This window comes from Triplophysa rosa, linkage group LG23, assembly GCF_024868665.1.
Source record: "Triplophysa rosa linkage group LG23, Trosa_1v2, whole genome shotgun sequence".
Classification (NCBI taxonomy): Eukaryota; Metazoa; Chordata; class Actinopteri; order Cypriniformes; family Nemacheilidae; genus Triplophysa; species Triplophysa rosa.
This window is the reverse complement of record NC_079912.1, coordinates 15,283,058-15,294,798: the sequence shown is the minus strand read 5'-3', so window position 1 is coordinate 15,294,798 and position 11,741 is coordinate 15,283,058. Positions and strand designations below refer to the sequence as shown.

General features: G+C 36.9%; 1 protein-coding gene across 1 annotated transcript in view; it reads left to right on the top strand.

Annotated features, from left to right (window-relative positions):
* Positions 1-4,483: 4,483 nt before the first annotated feature.
* dpyda.1 (dihydropyrimidine dehydrogenase a, tandem duplicate 1) overlaps positions 4,484-11,741 on the top strand; it is a 154,578-nt gene continuing 147,320 nt past the window's right edge. The window contains 1 exon segment of the mRNA XM_057322035.1: positions 4,484-4,844. The gene's annotated coding sequence lies outside the window, so the exon portion shown is untranslated.

The following is an 11,741-nucleotide window of genomic DNA, read 5'->3' as shown; positions in this document are numbered from 1 at the left end:
TCAAGGGAAAAGCGTGTCTCCTGGCTCCTCTCAGCCCAACACCAGCCAGTAAATATCATCCATTATTGATGGGGTACATTTTTTTGCAGTCTTTTTCGTTTTAAAGATGACAGTATGCTGAGAAAATTATGTGACGTTGAATGCTATGTTTAACCTGTACCTGATTGTTTTTTGGTTTGCACACAAATACAAATACATTTCTTTGAGAAAGGTACAGTGCAAGATGGATCCATTTGCTGAAGTGTCCTCAGATTGTATTCCCAGTATTCTCATGTGTTCAGATGATATCTCAATATATGAAAGTCTGCAATCATATTTAACTTTTATTTCTTACCAAATACCTTCACAACCAAGGAATCTGATCAATCCTATCAACATTTTAGATATGTCATTTTATTTGACAAAATCTCCTGAGCTTTCCGACAGCAACCCCTGACACTAAAATGTTCCTTTGGTTTTCTAACCTAAATAGCAAAACAAAGGTTTAATATCCTAATAAACCACAATTTTGATAATTTCAACAATCACCACCATCATTATTATGGAAAAACGCTGATAAATGACTCAATCAGTTTGATGAAATCATGAAATATGGAACATCATTACATTTTCACGACCTGATTAGAAAGTGCTCGCAGTAATAAAGAGTAAATTTTTTTTTTAAAGTCCAGCCAATGGCAATATCTCAGAACTGAGAATCCAAAAGCGAGAACAAGCACATTAAATCGAGGATTGTTCTTGACATATGAAACGGTCACTGGAGAATTGGATTTGACATGGTCATATATGGAGCGAATCCTATTTGAAGATAATCGTTTTAAACGCAGCCCCGTGCCAAAACATGACAATGTATTCACGCACTGTATTCAGAATAATGTTATGCCGAGACAATAAAGGATTGTGCATTACTCAGTTGATTGCGACTGCGCTTTCTTCTCCAGAATAATGGATAGCTTTTATCCAGCACCGCGGTTGTGTCTCTGTGCGTCTGTCTGAGGAGTGAGGACTCTCTTTATGCACACTCAGAATAAATGTTGCTGAGGCCCATTATGAGCCATCTAGATTATCATAACATTATCAGATGAAGCAGTCTTTCACCTCATGACCAGAGACAGCCCTGAGCTATGAATAATCATCAGTTTAACACTGAAGTCTGTACTCCAGCGCATCCCCTCATCTGACCTTCAGAGTGACAGACATTATAGGAATAATAATACTGTAAACGTATAGTATAAAGTGTCAAGACTTTATTGGGTCAAGTATCTTAAAGGAACAGTTCACCCCAAAATAAACTCTGGATTCGTCAGAACAAAGAAATTTATATAGATTTGGAACAACTCGAGGTAGAGTAAATGATGACAGAATTTTCATTTTTGGGTGAACTGTCCCTTTAAGTGAAATAAGTAATAAGCAAAAATAAAAATAGACAAGATCATATGTAAAATATGTCTGAATTATCATTTTTTTAAGTAAATTATACCGGAATACAGAATTCTAGTTTAAGTATGAATTCCCCACAATAATTGTGTATTGGTGGGTGCCAATAAGAAAAATCACAGTTGTGATCTCTTTAATATCTACGTTATACAGTATCTCTGAGATTTAAAAGAAGAGTAAAAGGATAGAAAACTGCTCAGAAATCTCACAAATGTCTCCAAAAACTAAGCTCAGATTTGTCAAGTCTGCAATTTAAAATCAATATTATTAAAGATTTCAATATGAACAATTCTCATTAAATTTACCCAAATCCAGATTATTTACCTATATAATCTACATTGATTTCACACCTTCATTTATTTTTATCAATTGTCTCATTTGTTTCAATGTCTTCTAAGTACAATAGTGTACAAGTTGGGGGGCGTCAATAAATAAACGTGCCAGATGCGATGAGCGCAATGTCTGTAGTTGATGGAAAATGTCAATTATGAATAATAACTAATCTTAGAATCTTTCTTCAGCAATCTTTTAATGTTTTGTAGACGTTCAAACAGCTCAAATGGTTTGATTTTTCACTGCGTTACCATTGTTCATAGGTATTTTTCACATAAGTTACCGCTATATTGACTTGAACGTAATGGTGTCGTAATTATGACTTCCTAAATCTCATTTGTTTCTATTTCAATGTCATCTAAGCAATTAAAAGAGATGTGTAAACGAAACACAACTGAAAACTCCATCGAATCTCCTGAGCTATAAAAGCGAAACATTTTAGTGCTGCGTGAATTAATTCTTCATCTGAAATCTTGACTAAATATGCCAAAACAACAAACATGGCTTTCCTGTTTAAAATGCCAAGCCACTGGACTCGGCTGTTAACCACCTCACTGCAGGAGTATTGATTGAAATAAATATGCCACTTTTCAAAACCGCCGGTCCAAAATTCAATTTGGCAATAAGTGGACATATTGTCACAATAAATACCCGGACAACAACAACAACAAAAATGTTTGGATGTTTAATATAAATCTAATATATTTAATATATCTTTGTAAAGATATTCATGTTTAGCAGAATCTAACAGATGATGCTGTCACTGAAAGCAGAGCGGAAATCTACCAATGGGACACTGTGTTATTAGTGTTTCTTTCTTGGTCAACACAACCTCTAGAAACGTCACTTTAATGAGCCGACAGATCAAGAGAATCAAATGCAAATGCTTTAATGGGCAGACTTATCAAAGAACACAATATTCAACGAGTCCTCTCTCTGTAAACATGGAGACTCTGTAGCAATGGAGGTTAACATCCTTTGGTGATTGCATTCAAAAGAGCTGCATCACCAGTGAATCGCTATCGGACATGTAGACGCTTCTGTCACAAGGTGATCAATACAAGATGTGTGTGTTGTGCTAGGTCTAACAAACACTGCAGTTAGGGGTCATCTCTATTTTACAGGGTTCTTAGAAAAATGGAGGTAATGGTAATTTGCGTACAGCAAACATGCAATGTGCTTGATTACTGTTGTTGACATACAGTAAGTGTGAATTTGTGACAATACGCATGTTTGTAACCCCTACAGGGTTATGGTTGTAATGTCACTATATCCAATTTCAATAATAGCAAACATTTTCCTTTTACATTTCCAACACTTTTATTCCACACACATTATTTACATTTAGATAATGAAGTCCAGTACTATAGAATGCAGTATACTGTACCACAAAACACATAATTCAACTTATAAACTTTAGATCAAAAGCTGCCTTAAATTTTTACGTTAAATCAGATTGGCTTTATCATTTGAACACTTGATAGGTGACATTTTTTACAGTGCAAGAAATACTTAACAATCCCATAATGCAATGTAGTCAACAAGTTACAAGGCATACAAGTTGTCATTTTTTCCTGATTTGTTATTTGATCAATCTGTTAAACGTTAAGAAATTTTGACACCAAACTGAACTGATTTAAACGACAGCAACATGAACTAGGCATAACCTAATCCCGCATACATTTTGCTAGAGAGATTAGTGGTTTCTTCTTGTTTTCTTTATGTCTGTGAGAGGGGGGTTCTTATGTTATATGAACAGGATAGCAACCATATGTTATGCATATCATCAACACATGGTGCATTCAAGGCATGTAAGAAAGATCATATTTAAGAGTATAGAGCACATGAACGGATGTTCAGGGCCAGATTGAAACGTATGGCCAACCCGACTTCGACACACCTGATTCCTAAATTGTAAATACGAACTTTCCTGAAGGAATACTAGCAACCACACTTTTGCAACTGTTTAGCCAAAACCTGAGAATCACCAAAAATGCCCCAACAAATTCCACACACATTTACCATACATATAACATAAATATCTTGTTTAAAACATTTTAAGAGCATCACTCATCAAGGCTAATGGTTTTATAATGGCAAAGGTACAAACTAGTGCAACTTGTATGCGATAATGTAACATGTATTTATTGACCCTGCTGAAAAACAATAGAAACTGTCATAGAAATTCTAATGGATTTAATAGTTATATTTGGAATTGTTTTTGTTACACTATACAGTAATGGTCTATGTGGGTCTCTACTGGAGATTTGTTGGGTTCTACTTGTGGGATGTTACAGTATATCTGGCAGATGGGAAATAATAGAACACCATTAAATCCCACTGGGAAAAGGCAATCTCTCACTAAACAAAATGTGTAATGGTTTAAATGGTAAACATGGCTCATAATTGTATTTGACGAGTTTGGTTCCATAATGAGATAACTCCGTTTTTTAAAAAAATGTCAAAAATTATGTTTATTATGTGCATTCCAATTAATATCAATCAAACTGCAGTTGGTTTGTTTTGATTTAACCCATAATAACTCAAAAATACTGCTAACTAACACAATAAAACACAATAAAACATAATAAAAAACGTGAAGTAACCCTTCATTTGTAAGCTATAACCAAAACCAAGAAACAGCATTATTTAAATGTAACATTAAAAATCTGAATAAAAGTTCCCCAGTGTTTACTTACACAGCACTCTTCGATAAAGACCTGTCGTACGTGTGCAATACAGTACCCTATGGCAAAAGTTAGCGTCAAACAAACTTTCTCTGGCTGTTGAAAGCTGCTCTACAGGTGCCAGCAGCCCCTCGCGGATCTCCAGACATTTCGTGAGGTTGCTTTAACTGTTTTCGGTGTCGCAATGGGCATTTTTCCTCCAAGCTGACTATAAACGCCATTGAGGATTTTTCTACCGAAGTGCGGATGATGTGCCTTCAGTAAACCTGCGGGATATCAAAGCAGACGGACTGCAAACGCGTCTCAGTTGTTTTACCTTCGTTTTGTTTCTCCAGAAAGTAGACATGGCTCGCTCGAATGCCGAGCAAGGAGCTGTCAGACATCGAGGTATAGACATGTCATTTCTCCTAACGTGCATGAAAGCGTTTGTTTGTTACGTTCTCGTGCAATGGTGCGTTAATGTGAATCTGTGATACTAAATATCGACGCAGTGTTCGGGTTGAGAAGACGTTAGACACCTGCGCGTTGAAATCTGATAATGCTCATCTTTTAATTGATCTTAATGTAAGTAAATCTTAATTTAGTCCCTTTAAAAGCAAATGCGTCAGTATTGTGTAAAAGTTTACAAAACTGTCAGCAGTTACAATGTCAAAGTTTATTGAAGTTTATTCCGGGGAACAAATGTTGGTGTTGTTTACTGTGTGTCTTTCCTGAAAATACACGTTGTAACTCAAATCACAGCAGATTTTGTTTTGCTCAGTCTTGGCGTTGACTTAATCGTGTGCGTGTGTGTGTGGGTGGCTGGCTGTGTTTACAGTGCACTAATACGCACAGTGCTCACTGCATACTATTTTTAAAACAGTTTTTGAAAAGTTAAGTGGCTGTAAACGCAAGTAGGCTACTGTAGGTTGCTGTCGTAGTATGACGTCATTACACTGCATATCTCATTGCGTCACGTTTGGTTGGCTTATCAAGTAGTGTTAAAACGACACTTCCAGTTTATCACACTGGATAAAGTGCATTGCATTGTGGTACACACTGTTCCCTGTTGCACATTTATGCATTTTGCAGGTGTTTTATGCAAACTGAGTGCATTCAATACTAGGCATGCACCGATACCGATACCAAGCTCATGTACTCGTTCTCGTAACGACACACCGATACCAAAGACCGATACCTCACGTGACATACATAGAGCCCTATGATTTCCTGCAATGCGGAAAACGCGGACGGAATCCAGGCATTCCCTAACAAGAAATTAGCGCTTAACAGCTAACGTAACAATTAACGAAATATTCAGATACTGTTTAAATATGTATTCTGTTGCGTTACCGTGTGTGAAAGAGTGGTGCGGTTGCGTGTACTCTACGCATTGTGCTTGTGGAGCTTTCAGCGCCAGCGTTTCACTGCACGAGGACACGAACACATAAACAAACACCATTTGCGGCGATCCGTCAAAATAAAAGTCCGTTTAACTTAAACAAACGCTCTTTGCGGCGTCCCGTCAAAATAAAAGTCCGGTTTGACTTGAACAAGATATAATACACTCACATTTGACCACACCACCCCCCTTCAATTTTTTATAATTTGACCACAGAGTATATTGTTTGCTTTAGTAAACTGAAGTAAATGTGCTAGTAAAATTGTGCTACTTATCATAAAAAATCGAACTTGATTAAAAAATAATACTTAAATTTAAGTAGACCTAAAAACAAAAGAAAAAAAGAAAATGTACCAGTAAGATATTGGTTTATTAAGATTATTGTACATTATACAAGCATCGGTTATAGGTATCGGTATCGGCGAGTACCAGAAAAAATATCCGTACTCGGTCTTTAAAAAATGTTATCGGTGCATCCCTATTCAATACATTTGATTAGTGTGCGTGTTCTCTGGGGATCGAACCCATGATGAACTAATGTAATGCTCTACTATTGAGCCACAGGAACACGTGTACATTGCACAACCTTTACACATTTGGGTGTTTCATGCTGCAAATTTGCATACTGCATGTGCATTAAACATACAATACTGCTGACTGAGAAAATGGTAGTACAAGTATGCTACTGCATGTGGTTGTTAAGATCAGGAAGATGTTTTTGGAACGCTGCCACAGCAAATACATCGTGTTACACTAGCTGAATATAAATGATGTGTAGAGAAGGAAAGTGTTGAAGCAAAATGAAATTGTTTGCAATCGTTGCGCTGGTACATAGTGACTTCCTTTTACAGCTTTTGTCAAGCATTGCGGTGATATATTTGCGCCTTAAGGGTTGTGCAGTAGATTGTGCAACTGCTGGATAAGAATTCCACCCATTTGGCATTCAGATCTCACTCCTGTGAATAGTGTTGTGATCCAAGCCAGCAGTGAATACACAGGAAATAATAGCATAATAGCATGTCCAGATAATCCAATTTTCCAGTTATTATACGGTTAGTTAGATCTGGGTTGCAGACTACAATGCTGCGGTGCATTTCACGACCACGTGGTTAATACGGTTTAGTAAGCATGTGTGAATCACATGTCCGTTTCTACCATGTTTTTTTTATCCACAGGGGTGAAATTTACAGGTACCTGCTCAGTTTTAACAGGAGCATGTGCATGTGTGATGATAAATAGTGACAGCTGATGAAATGTTGCATTTCCATTTAGAGTAAACAATCTTTTGATTTTAAACATCAGCAGAATTAAAATGTGGTTGTGTTGCGAGGTTGTTTTGAGATATTGTGAAGGTTAAAGTGTCAGGTAATAATAGATCAATGCCTTGTCCCAAATCTTAAACCTGATTGGATGAACCAAAGATTAAATTTGCATTAAATAAACCTAGGAGAGTGTAAACTTATATGTACTAGAAACTGAAAATATGTCTGTTTTTGTTTCATTCACAACAAGCGTTGGATGCAAACTCAGTCAATCAGTATTTGCATGTCATATTTTGTAATGGCTTACAGTAATGCTTGATTGACTTATTATTATTATTATTATTATGTACAATGTTTGCTGTTTAGTGATCTACAAAGTAGATGTACATATGCAATACATATCGTTGCTGTCCTTCTGAATCATTGTATCGACATATTTTCGTTTCTTATTTTTTGCCATACATCATTATTATTAGTCACCCTTTATGTTTGAAATCATATTGTTAACTTTGACAACACAGTATTTAATCATTTAAAAAGTACAGTGTATTTTCTATTTTCTGAAGAAATGTGAATTTGGACATCAGAGGTTTCGGAAAAACTATGACGATGTGTTGCATTCAGTCTACTTACCACCAGAGCTACAGACATACAATTATAGATGATATACTTAAAATTTTTGGCATACGATGTTGACTCTCAGCATCGCGTCAACACCGTAAGCGAGGTGACAAAATACATAGAGCCCATTAAATAAAAAAAGGCATGAAATCAAAATTGAAAATCATATTTTTAATTGAAATTGTGTTTTTATAAGTCTGTGCACTTCATACCTTTTTTTAAATTCATGTGCCCTCATAATCTTCAAGCAAAAACGTTGACCTCCTTCCTCCCTCGAAACAACTTCTCATCACTTCCTTTCATGGGGAATGGCGTGAGGGCGGAGCTTGCTGAGTCCTGTGGGGAATAATCCACTACGATTGACTGCAACCTCGCATTCAAATCTCCATTTGGTTAGCAACGCCCATCTTCCAACAATCCAATCAATTCTCGATGTGGGAAATCAAGTCCTGCCCTACATTTTCTCTCATTTCAGAAGCCATTTCACTCGGATATATGTTTCATGCCGACTTTAAGAACAAGGTGTTTTTTGTGTTGCGTCACTCGCATTCGATGTAGACACTGTTAAATCAAAATGGACTGTTATTTCAATAATTTACTTCATAAGACTTGCTTTGATATGAATGATTTAGTAATATGAAAATTAAAAATCATTATTTTAATGATTAATATTATTAAATTCCATTAAATTAAATTATTGAAAGTTCAAAACTTGATATTGAGAGCTTTCAGACATGAAACAAATTCTTATTACCATGTTACAAAGATTTGCTGGAGAAATCTTTTTTTTTCTGGCCGAGTGCTTAAAATAATGTGACATTTTATTGGCATTTTGTAGGTCTGTAGATAAATGCATGAATGAAAAGCTGGATACCACAAGCCGTGTTTCTTTCAATATTAAGCCTTTGTAGTCTGTAGGAACTTTAATTTTCAAAAATAAAACAAAATCTCAGTATTCAGTGGACGACTTGTCAACTTTGGTTTGCTTGAGTTTTGTTTTGCGGCTGCACAGAATTGAATGTTCAGAATTGTTCATTTGAGCACTTGAATTAGATGACAAGAATGATTGCTTTCTCAAATCACAGTGTAATGAGTACTAATCAGAAAATAGCCACTCGATGTGCTACTGAAGTTCTTGAAATGATTTTGTACATTTCAGTTGCCATCATTTTGTTATCATCAATATTGTTTACATTTCAATTTTGAGATACAACTGAGCAAATACTTAACTACAGACCCGAACTCTGAACTGTTGTACCTCACACCTGCAGTCAGGTTGGTTGTGAATGTAATAGTGTTGGTTACGGCGCGCAAGGTGGAAAACGTTTAGCACTTGCTCTCATTTCGAGACTCGTCGCATGTTAATATGAGTAAAGATGGCCGGATCTCCATGCCGGGCGACACTAATGCAACCTTTATGGAGAGCAGAGGAGAGTAAGTCAAGCCCTTCATTAGCATCTTTATTCAGGCCGTAATGACAACACTGACGTGACCTTCGGCTCTTCGCTGCACTTAAGACTGGGACTAAATGACTCCTGTCTGCCTTTTAAAATGGCTTTCTAAATCTCATAATAATTGCCATCTCTGGAGCAATTAAATCCTCCATTTTTCTGCAGTTCTGTCAAATGTCTTATTTTAAATATCCATCCGCACTTCTGAAAGCGCTAAATGTGGGGCCCTTGCCTTTTGTGCAGACATGTAGATTAATTAAAATCCTCCTGGACTGCTATTAGAGTTTATTAAAAAACACACACACAGCAATGCAGCATTTAAACAAAGAGGTATGACTCTCGGCAGGCCCGCGCTCTCATCCGATGTCTGGAACGCTGACAGGGGACTGCTCCAAAATAAAATGCAAATGGAATTTTATGGAAATAGTCGGCCACTCCGAAAGCTCGCGCATTCAGAGGCTGCATGCCCTCAGCTTTTTAACCCTTAAAACTGTAACAGTAGAGCGTTTCATATTTATCTTCCCTCTGTTTACCCCCTGCATGGTGTAGATGGAAATTTCGCTTTGGGATAAATGTTGGATGTTTTCAGCACAATTTGCGGCGGTTTGCCATGCAAGCGGTTTCATCCGAGCCCCTGCTGGGAAAGGTGAGGTTGCCTGCGGGCAGACATCAGTCCTAAAATCAGTTTCCTGATTATTTTGTCAGCTTGGATGTGTGCGACTGGTATTTGTGCTGTTTTTATTTTAGATCAGATGATGAACAGAAATCATTTCGCTAGTCTGCGGCATAAATAAACAACAAATATTTGCAGCAGACGTTGCCAGAGATTCTACATCTCACAGGCAACAGTGTCATATTTTCAGGAGCCGGACCAACTGTAGGAAAATAAACCGCAGATATTAATATTAATAGTAATGATTAATATACTTTACTGGCATAAGAAGTGGAAGTCCCGCCTTTCAGTTCCAGGATAAAATCAGCTGTTAGAATGGACTTGCCAAACTAGATCAGACTATGTTTTATTCTTAGTGGGGCGGTTTCCTGGACAGGGCTTAAGCCTAGTCTAAGACTAACTAAAATGTAAGTGGTGTCTTGATCGAAAGTTAAATTGTTTTGTCTCAAGATGCACACCAGTAATGTTTTTTTGTAAAGTATGTTTTTAAAAACGACTTAAATATCCTAATTTAATTAAGGCCTAGTCCTGGTTTAAGGTAATCCCTGTCCGGGAAACCACCCCTATATGATTTTAGTTTAAGATGCAAAATTCATGATACCATTTTCAGATTTTATTGATTATTTTAAAATGTTATTGAAACACACTCAAACTGTTTTGGAGGCATACTTGGGAATATTGTTATGCATACTTGGCAATAGTCATGGTTAAATTGAACCTTTATTATCTAAATAATAGAAATTAAATAGGTTCGCCAAATAATACTGAATTTGAACATAAATTTAGGAATTAATAAGGCTAAACCCAAAAGAGAAAACTTCTGAAAGGAGTAAAAGCACAAAAAACATTGTATATGTTGACACAGGTCATGTGGAACAGCCAGGCCAACATAATCTTTAGTATTGCATTTTTCTAATAATCGTACGTTTTTGTATGATTCGCATTGTACGAATTCATACGAATTAGCCACCTCGTAACATTTTTATGAAATCCTGTGAGATCAGATTGTCCACATTGCGTTTTTATTTGAAAATTATTTGAAAACGCTCTTCGTCCACACTCGTGGTTCTCGCAGTATGGTGATGTCATACGCTGATCAATCTGTGCAGCGCCAAGTTTTCTTACAATGACGACGTGTAGCCGCTGCGCTGGGTTACTATGAACCTGTTGCTGAAGCGTATGAGGCTGGTATGGGCGGCTTTATTTAGTGCTTCCGTCTCCTCCAGCAGACAGACAACAACACGGCAACCTTGTATCTGCAGTGACGTGTGACGTGCTAACGTTTTAACGTGGTGTTTCACGTGGCGCGAGAACATAACGAGCTACTCAAGTCCGATCTCAGCGTTATCGGATTTCCCGAAATGCGATTTGAATAGGATTTTAAACCACATATGAATAACATGAATAACAGATTTCATGTGATTTACTGTGCTGTTCACACTTGCTAAATATGATCAGATTTCAATCGGATATGTACCAAAATCGGATTTGGACTGACAGTTCAACATACTTCAACCAAGGCGTTTATTAACTTTATGCCTTATTATGTTGCGGCAATGTGGAGCAAAGAGTTTTTTTTAAATGGACAGACAATGAGGTAGGGATAACACGAGACTATAAAATTGCATAAGCGCAAATGAAACTATCCTTGCGCTCCGCTGCCGAACATTAACTGCGAGTAATTAAATATTCTGTCTCCTATAATGCAGTCTAAAGTATGCATGAACTGACATCAGCGCTATCAAACCGGAACGCGTTATCATTTTTAAATGCATCCACTTTGTAGTGCGTCTTCAAAAAGCTCTGTTTCTTCGTTAACAAAAACGCTGTCTCATTGTGGACGGAAGGCCAAAACGAAGAGAAAAAGAAGCGTTTTCAAGCGAAACACATTGGGGT